Source organism: Acanthisitta chloris, unplaced genomic scaffold (assembly GCF_000695815.1).
Source record: "Acanthisitta chloris isolate BGI_N310 unplaced genomic scaffold, ASM69581v1 scaffold18249, whole genome shotgun sequence".
NCBI classification, from domain to species: Eukaryota; Metazoa; Chordata; class Aves; order Passeriformes; family Acanthisittidae; genus Acanthisitta; species Acanthisitta chloris.
Genome location: NW_008690006.1, coordinates 61,938 through 70,930, shown reverse-complemented (window position 1 = coordinate 70,930; position 8,993 = coordinate 61,938).

The following is an 8,993-nucleotide window of genomic DNA, read 5'->3' as shown; positions in this document are numbered from 1 at the left end:
AACTCTCTGAACAAGTTCTCTGTGGAGGCATCTGGCTGTCCTACTGAAGTGAGACTTGATTTTAATTATAAATCTGGTAATGGATTATCAAAATGATGGTGTTGCTAAGGCCATGGGCATCTTCTCCTTAGTGCTCTCTTCTTTTCCCTTCACACCTTCCTTCCCACATCTGCCTGGACAAACATTGGGACAAAAGGATAAGTTTCACAGGAGTGTAGGTTGCTAGCCTGTGGTCTCTTTTACTATTGGCATGTGGGGCTTTGATTAGATTTTTAGAGGAAAAATGCCATAGCAGGTTGCCCATTAAAATGCTGGTTAATATTTTAAGATGTAAATGTTCGCAGGCCTTCAATGAGTGTATGAAAAATGGGAGATGTGAGACTTGAGCAAGTCCTCAACATTCTGATTTCTTTGCACTGTGTCATAGCTTTGTTTTTACAGTCATTAGGACAGCATCAGAGGCCTTTGCTTTGCATAGGCTTGAGCTCTTGGGCAAGGATTTAAAAGTGGAACATTAAGACATGTTAGTGAACATGTGCTAATTAGTCTCTACCTAGTCTCTGATAGTGGCTGTCACACACTCCAAGGCCATGAGCCTTGCCTACACTATGCCTCTCAAATGGCTGCAACAATATAGCATTTTATCCTAGTCTAGACAAAGTCTTAGGAGTTACCTTGTCTAGTCAACTAATCACTCCTTTTAGTGGGAAAACTGCTTTGCTTTATGATTGTTTCTCTGCCTGCTTTTTGCTCCTTGTTGTCTTTTTTTCTTCTCCTTTCCTCTGCATACCTTCCCTGAAGCAACTCCTGTTCCATCCACTGTAATGTAAGCATTAACTATTTAACTGCTGATTAGGAAAATCACATCACATGGGCTTTGCAACAATATTGGAGTGGGAGGCAGAGGAAGGAGATGTGTGAGTTCCCAGTTCTCTATCACAACCTGACCTGGGAGAGCATTAGTCCTTCTTGACGCCATGAAGGTGTTTAACATCTCTTCAGTCTAATGGATACAATAGTTGAATGGGATTTGGATGTACCTGAATCATTGTCATCTCTTGCTGTTGAACTTGTTATTTGACCTTGAGCAAGCTAGGCTGGGCCTTTTGTCCCCAAAGTGGATAGAGGGCAAGCACTGTACCAAAGTACTTTTTGTTTCTTAAATGCAGAAAACATACTCATGCAAAGGACATTTCTTGTATAATAAAGTACTGTGGAGTTTTGGAATCTTTGTTTCTGCACCAGGTTGCACAGAGGGAGATAAGAAGCTGGAAGAGATCTGCAGTTTTCCAAGCAGTGAAAGCCCTTTTAGCTCTGTGTTCCCAAGCAGCCATATGGGGCTCTTACCCAACTGACTTATTTCCTTGTGTGATGCAAATTGAGCTGGTGGCCCCCTTCTCTCCCCCTGGCATCAGCTATTCTAAGCATTCGCGGGTTATCAGCATTTCAGCTCCTCTTTGCACTTGCAGTACCTAGTTGCCACAGTCGGATGTAGTCTGTAGTATGATACTTGTGAAAACTCGGCAGACTCAGAGGGAACTGTGGGCGATGTAGTGAGAAAAGGTGTGCAGGTGGACTCTGCAACCCACGTAGTTACTCTCTGTCCTGAGGACTTTTTGTGGCTAGTCATAATTGCCAGTTTCTCACTTGGTTTTGCATGACCCTGAAAGTTGCATTGGAGATGAGAATTGGACCTTTTCTATTCTACCATGAAAGGGAAAAGTCTGAAATATTTGGATAATTGAAAAACTAATGAAATTGCCATGGTAAAAGAATAGAAAATGTATTGCTAGCAATTAACAAGGGCAAGCATTTCAATCAGACTGAAACTATCTTCTCATTTGTTTGGGGAGTTTATTGTTAGCAGATGTTTAATTTCTGTATGAATTAATATTTTGAAAGCTGAAAAATTATTTATATACATGTAGAAACTCCTTGTATTTTATTTCAGTGAGAGTGTAAGCACTCACATAATGTCTCTCAAAGACCCCACAAAGACTAGAAGTGGTGTTCTTGATTCTTTCAAAGAACAGATGGGTGTATGTGTAGGAGAGCACAGAAGAGAGGGTAAGTGTATATATGAGCATGGAACAGAAATAAAGGACAAAATACCTTTGAAGAAAGGGACAAAACATGCCGATATACCTCTCATGCTCTCTGCCTCCATCACTAACAACCCCCGCTTCCTCTCCCCATCCCCACCTAACAAAAAAAAAAAATCCATTTAGAAAACATCCTTGCAGATCACGTGGCAGCTGGCAAAGGCTGCTAGCCCTTCTGCCAGAGGCAGCTTAGACTCCTGCAACAAAGCAAACTGGGTTGAAATTCTAGGCATGAAAAAAGATAAAGCAGCTGCCGCCCTGACATCCTGGGTCCGACTCTGATTTCAGTTTCACTTCTGTTGCGTCTTGGGTAATGTCAATGCTGCAGTGTAACTGAAATGAGAACTGGGGCTCCTAATCTTGACATTGGGTCACCCAGTGGTAATCCATTTGTTATCTCTGTTACATTTGTGGGAGCACACACACCCACTCCCTTTAGACTGCAGTAATTTATTTGGCCTATTTTATGTCTGATGGTCACTTGAAACTGTACCTCTTGCCTGTCAGCAGCTGTAGTTGTTTTGCTAAGTGACTATCTAAAGTGAGACTTCCTTGTGCAATTGTGTATTTTAGACACTGTCACCAGAAATCCAGTGGTTCTTCTCTCTCCCTACCCCTCCCGTCCCCTTCAGCTGTTTAGATTTCAGGACACATGGCTGAAATGAACGTATGCTTGGAGTTTGCAAAATGGCTTGAATGACAGGAGAAATTGGATCACACAATGAGAGTTCACAACACAGCCACCAATTGGTACAGCAGGAGTTTGCAGCTCCCTTACGCTCATTATTGTCTCAGCATAACATCCAGCAATGTGTATTTCTCACATCCCCCTCAGAAAAATGGGAATGCAATTGAAAGGAGCAGGCGGAGGAATGTCCTCCCTCCCTCTGAGCGGTCGGGCTGTCAGCCTCTGCTCTCTGTGGTACCCCCAAGGCCTGTGGGTATCAGGGTGGAGAAGGGCCTGCACACCTTATTGTGCCTTCTTGCTTACGCTGGAGAATCTCCAGCTTATCCTGCCAGTGCAGTGACTGCATGTGGAGGAGGGGGAGAGGTTGTGTTGCAAGCTCTGAGAAAATTAGTTGTCTCTATTTTATCTTTTGCAGCTGCAGCACTTTTTTTTCCTCCCCTCATCACTCCCCCCTCCCCATGCGAGTGGTATGTCTGAACCATATCCTTCAAAACCAGTTTTCTAAGCAGATTAGATGGGCAGCAGAGACAGCTATGCAATCAGGCAAAAATGTGCACTCAAGCCTTCATTTCATGCAGTGGCCAGAGCAGTAAGTGTCTACCACCTGTATTTTTTTTCTTCATTCTCTCCCTTTCCTGTTATTCTGCAGTGCTGTGGTCTGTCACTGTCGTAGACTGAAACAAAATGGTTGTTCTGCTCCTTAATTATATAAAAATTAGGGAGGGGAAGGAAGTTGGGTTCCATGCTAATACTCATTAACGTGAAACGTAAAACGTGCTCCCTAGCTGGCAAGCTTCACCATGCAAAGTGACATTTGCTCCCTGTGAGCGTGTTGAAGGGTAATCTGGGGATTACCTTCGGGTCCTCTAATACCAATCCTCCCCTGACCAGTCTGGAAAACCAGTGCCTAATTTTCCTCTTCCTTCAAATTCAGTATATTCTCCTGGTTTGCCACTACATGTAAGTTTGGTCTCTTGCTACCCTGTGTCTTTCAGTGCCCCCTATCAGCCTTGTCACATGCTAGGAATCTGACAATAATGGTCTTCACCTGCTTTGAGATATCATGGGAACTCTTTAGCATTGGTATTGGTTTCATGTCTGGTCTCTTATAGGACAACAAGCTGAATTTGGGATTAAGCTCTCCAGACAAGTTTGGAAACCTTATGGCTTGTTCTGTGTGGGTGGAAAATGGGGATAGGTTAGTGGGCTGAGTGACAGACCTGAGGAAAAGAGAGTTGAGTAAGCTTTGGCTGTCTTCCAAGAGAGGAAACAGAGCAAAGTGTCCCAGGAGCCATTTGTAGCTTGTCTGGAGGAGAGGAAGGAACCCAGAACAAGGTGATCAAAAAATCCTTCTTACTGTGAGTTTGGAGAAGCAGGGAACAGAAGTTGTATGATAAAACTAGAAGAGAGAAATTGAGGATTGGGGGGGGAAGAGAGGAGAGGAAATAAACCTTTTTCTATATAGTGCATGGAGAAGGAAAGAAAGAGAAACCAACGTGAAGATTTTGATGTGCTTTATAGGGTAAGAAAGAAGCTACTTTAGGCCCAGACAAACAAGGTTGTGTTTGAAATACCGGTAGAAATCTGTGCTTTAACATGTTGGCACAGTGCACTGCATTATCTTCTGCTGATTCTTCAAAAATAAAGAAATACTTCAAGAAGAGGAAAAAATTGCAAAAAATAAGACTCAATTTTGCTTGTGTAAAGGGGTGAAAAATTGGGTGGAAAGTTGGTTGAATGTGTGAACCACAAAAGCAGTGAGATACAGTCACAGAGAATTCAGGTTTTAAAACACAAGGAAATTGTGCAGAGATATTTTTCACACTGACTCGTAAATAGCATCTTAGGGTGTGCAGCATTGCCAAATTTACCCTTGTTACAGGGGCAACTTACAGTAAGTTCCCACCAAAGCCATACACCATCTGTTTGAATTACTTAGAGGAAAGGTTTGTCTCCTTATTCCTCTTCTATTAGATGTGACAGATTAATGTCTTTGAGGGCAGATCACTGTTAGGCTAAATCTTTCTCTGGTTATGATTCCTTATAACTATAAAACAGTCACAAGGTTATGGGGTTTTAAAAAGAGAGGTTTATTGCAGTTTCCAACACCAAAACTACAGGCTGAGTGTCTCTCCTTTTTCTTTTTTTTCAAAAGTAAATCAAATCCATACACACGCATGCACACACACTCTCACTCTACCTTCTCTCACACATACAGATCTGGGGGAAGAACACACATTACAAGAGCAGCATTACAGACTCTACAGGAAAAATACCAAAATAGCTTTCTGTGAATACATACTCATCTTCCCTCTGAGTCCTCTCTACTTGTTTAAGAACTGTTTGTTGAGCATGAGTTGGTGGCACCCCTAATGTTTGGGGAAGAATTCTGAGCCATCAGCAGCTCCACCAGCACTTGTTTCTACCCAACTCTCATAAAAGCTGTCTGTGCCTCAGCTAGAAGCAGCAAGGGATCGACCGTTCAGACATCTGTTGCAAACCCTCTAGTTCAATACTTGTCAGACTCTAAACTAGTCGTTATACTCAGTTGATGAACTACATCCTACAGTCCTTGGGTCACACCAGGAGCTGTGTGGGAGACAGAAGGGTGCTGATACTGCTATAATTTAAGTTCCCTGCTGGGGAAATTTCTGCAAGAATGAGCTTTATTCACAGTATTATTTTTAAGACAGTCTGTAAGAATGCTGCTGTGGTTAGTGGGAGTCTGATTTGAGTTCTTGTTGGAATGGGTTTTTTTCAGAGAAAAATATAGTTTCTTTAGAATAGAAACATTTTTTTTTTCTAGAAAAGTCCAATTCTAGATTTCTAGTCACTTGTAAAATTAATAAACTAGCTTTTTACCAGAAAAGTTACATTGTCCTGTCTATGCTGCCTGAATGGGAATACCTCTTTGCTTTGCTTTTCTATAACTGGTCTGAAAGGCTTCACTTGGGATTGGTTTAAAACATTGTGTTGGATTCCAGGTCATCCTCAACTGCTCAGAGAGCTGTTGTCTGATGTACCTGTCCCTTCTGGTGGACTCCACGGGCCCTGGCCTTCCCATATGGCAGTACAGGTCTCCCAGAGTCTGTACTGTGTCACAGGAGACCTTAGTGTGTGTGATCTGGGAACTGCCTTCCTGCCAGGGACTCTGACCCAGAAGAGAGACCAGGGTTACCAGGCTGCCACACTGCAGTGTCTGAGGCAATGCAACACTGTGGGAATAAAAGCAGTTCAACACTGTACTGACTCAGAACAAAATTTCTCGGGTCAGGTCACTAAGCCAAAGTGAACCAGCATTGGTTTCAGTAATGTAAAATACTCCATTTCAAATGCACTGGTGTTAACAAATAGGTTTCCTTTCTTGTTTCTTTCTTTCTTTTTAAACTTGTGAACTTCCGTTCTACAGAGAGTCTCTAATTTCAGTTTTTCTCCCTGAATTGGGATGAGAGCGAATGTTGAAATACTGGAATTTCTTCCTTTCTGGGGAGGAGGCAGCTGATGAGTAAGAGCAACCAGTTTCAGGGTTAGGACAGCTGACTCTGAAGTCCTGTACACTAGAGCAGACCAGGTGATGGTGGGGCAGATAGGTGATGGAGGGGAGGGGAACACGCTGGCAGAAGGAGGGAAGTAAGAGAGAGGAATGAGAAGCAACAATGAGGGCAAGAACAAAAGAGTTACGACTGTTACACTGATGGCTGTGCCAAGCTCAGCATTCTGCTTTGCTGAGTGACCAGCAGACATGCAAGCTGGTGCCACATCGAGAGCTCCTGTCACAGAGCACATGAGGCACTTCATGGGGAAGGCAAGGGCTGGGTGAGGTGGAGCTGGTGGGTCACACCAGTGCACAACCAGGCAGTGCTGCAGGGTTTCACTTCTGCTCACTTAGCAGTTGAGTCCTCCCATGCTAATCGAACAGGAGAAGAATGAAGAAACAAAAGACGAGCACTTCTGAGTTCTCATCCTGGCTCTGAGCAGGGCACTGCAGCCCTTGTGAGTTAAAGAGTCTCTCTGCCACAGAGTCTTTTTCTGCAAAGTAGAAAGAGTAGGAACACTCTTTTCTGGTGTGACTGGGAAGGAACATTAGTGACTGTTCCTAACACACTGCAGAGTGTTTATTATGCTGATGCTTTTATTATTTAACAAGTTTCTTGACTTTTTTTTTCAATATACCAAATTGATACACTCCATCCATCACCAATGCCCTCCAGGAATGAGTAGCTAATTAGAGAGCAGGACTTGTGAAAAGACAAACCTGGGTTATGCACAGAACAGGTTTCTCCAGTATTTATTGCCTACGTTACTGGCCAAGCTTCCTTGTAAGTAATAGTCAAATAATCGGCCTGGGTCCTTTTGTGAATGGTTTGAGTCTGTGTGGTCCCTCCTTTGTTAGAGCAACTCATGGTTTCTGAAAGCTTCTGCACCCCCTGTTCTGAACAGCAGAGCCTGGTGGCACCAGCTGCTTCTGCCTGGAACAAACATTTGCATGTGACATTAAAAAAAAAAAAAAGCAAAGCTAGTTTCAAAATGTATTTTCTTTTCCTTATCCTCTCATTTTCCAGCCCTTCTTAAAACGCTGATAGTATTTAAAAGATGAATATATTTAGCTGTTGCTACAAGCATCTTTTAAACAAGTAAAGCTTGAAGAGGAAAGAGAAATCTTTCCTTCAGAAATAAACCAGCAGCCAGTGTTTAGAAATATTTTAACAATAGACCATATGGGAGTCCCAAACTATTAAGCTTTATTATTCAGAAGGCGGAAAATGTGGTTTGATATTCAATTGATATACAGCATAAATGAGAGCCGCAAACTCGGCTGCCTTGAGCTGGGATTCAGATGTTCTCTTGAATATAATAACTAACGCTTTGGCCTAGTTCCACAGAATGCATCCAGCCTGCTGATCACAAGCCAAGAAACTGTAGGCTTTTTTTTTTCCCCTTCCCCTCTCTTCTCCAAGGTACTTTCCTCTCCTGCCAGCGTGAGCTTTTGGCCTGAATATAAATCTCCTGATACTGGATGCATGTAGAAAATGGGGAGGATGCTAATAGTGCTCAGCAGCGGAGCTGTATGTGTGCATGTGTGTTTGTTTTTCTTCTGCTTTAATGATAAGGTTTTCCCTTCATGATGGGCTGTCAGGGGATTACATTGGTCATCCTAGGTGGGAGCTCCTTTGTTCTTGTTTCACTGTTTGTTACTTAGTGCGGTGGGAGCAGGTGAACATCTTTTGGGGTTACTGTGAAGTGGTGCCAGAGACCTTGAGAGTGTGGATTTTGTTGGAGACACAGAGAGAGAGAGAGACTGGAAGTGTTTTTAGTTACTTTTTTTCCCCACCCCCCCCAATTTGACTTGCATATATTCATAATTGCCCTTTCCTTCCACTTTCTATCATGTCTCTCTTAGCTTTCTCTTCTATGAGGAAAAGAACCCACAAAAGCTGCTTAAAAAATATTCCATATACAGACCAAGACTGCTTACATGCAAAGGGAGACTGATAGTTACACAGATACTGAGATCAAGTAATGGCAGGCTGGATTTTTTGACACAGGATCCCTGATGCACTTTGTGTACAGGATGGACCAGCTTTGTCAGTGTGAGAGTGGGAGGTGTGGCATGAGTAAGTAGTTCCAGGGACACAAGAAATGGTCTTGTGGGTCTTGCAGGTGAGTGCTGCCACGAAATACTGCGGTCTGTGCTGTGTTTGTCCGAGAGCTCCTCTGAGATGCCAATACCAGCCTTGGAAATTGCTGAACTGTCAACTGAAGCTTTTTGCCGTATGTCCCTCACCAGAACCCATGCACCTGGGCACAGACCTCGGGCATGGAACGTGGTGCAGGTGGTGATATTTAGCAGTCAGCCATGACACCAAGTCATACTCTAACAGTCTAGAAACAACCCTAACAGAGTATGTTTTGTTTCTGTTCCCATCCAATAACATATGGAACAAGAGATGGCTTTGTATGTATTTTAAGTTTTAGGTGTTCAAGATATTTCTCAGAACTTCTGGGCTGCAGAAGTTGACGAGTGTCTATAAGTAACTCTTCCCCCAGTTTTGGGACTAACATCCTTAGCTGTGTTGGGCCCTATCTTTTCTAGCCTCACAGAATCTGAATGAGTCTTCTCTGTGGCTCCCCTGAATAAGCAGGAGACACCAGCATTAAACTATCTGGCATTTTTCTCTAGAAGTGTGATGAGCCTAAGAAAA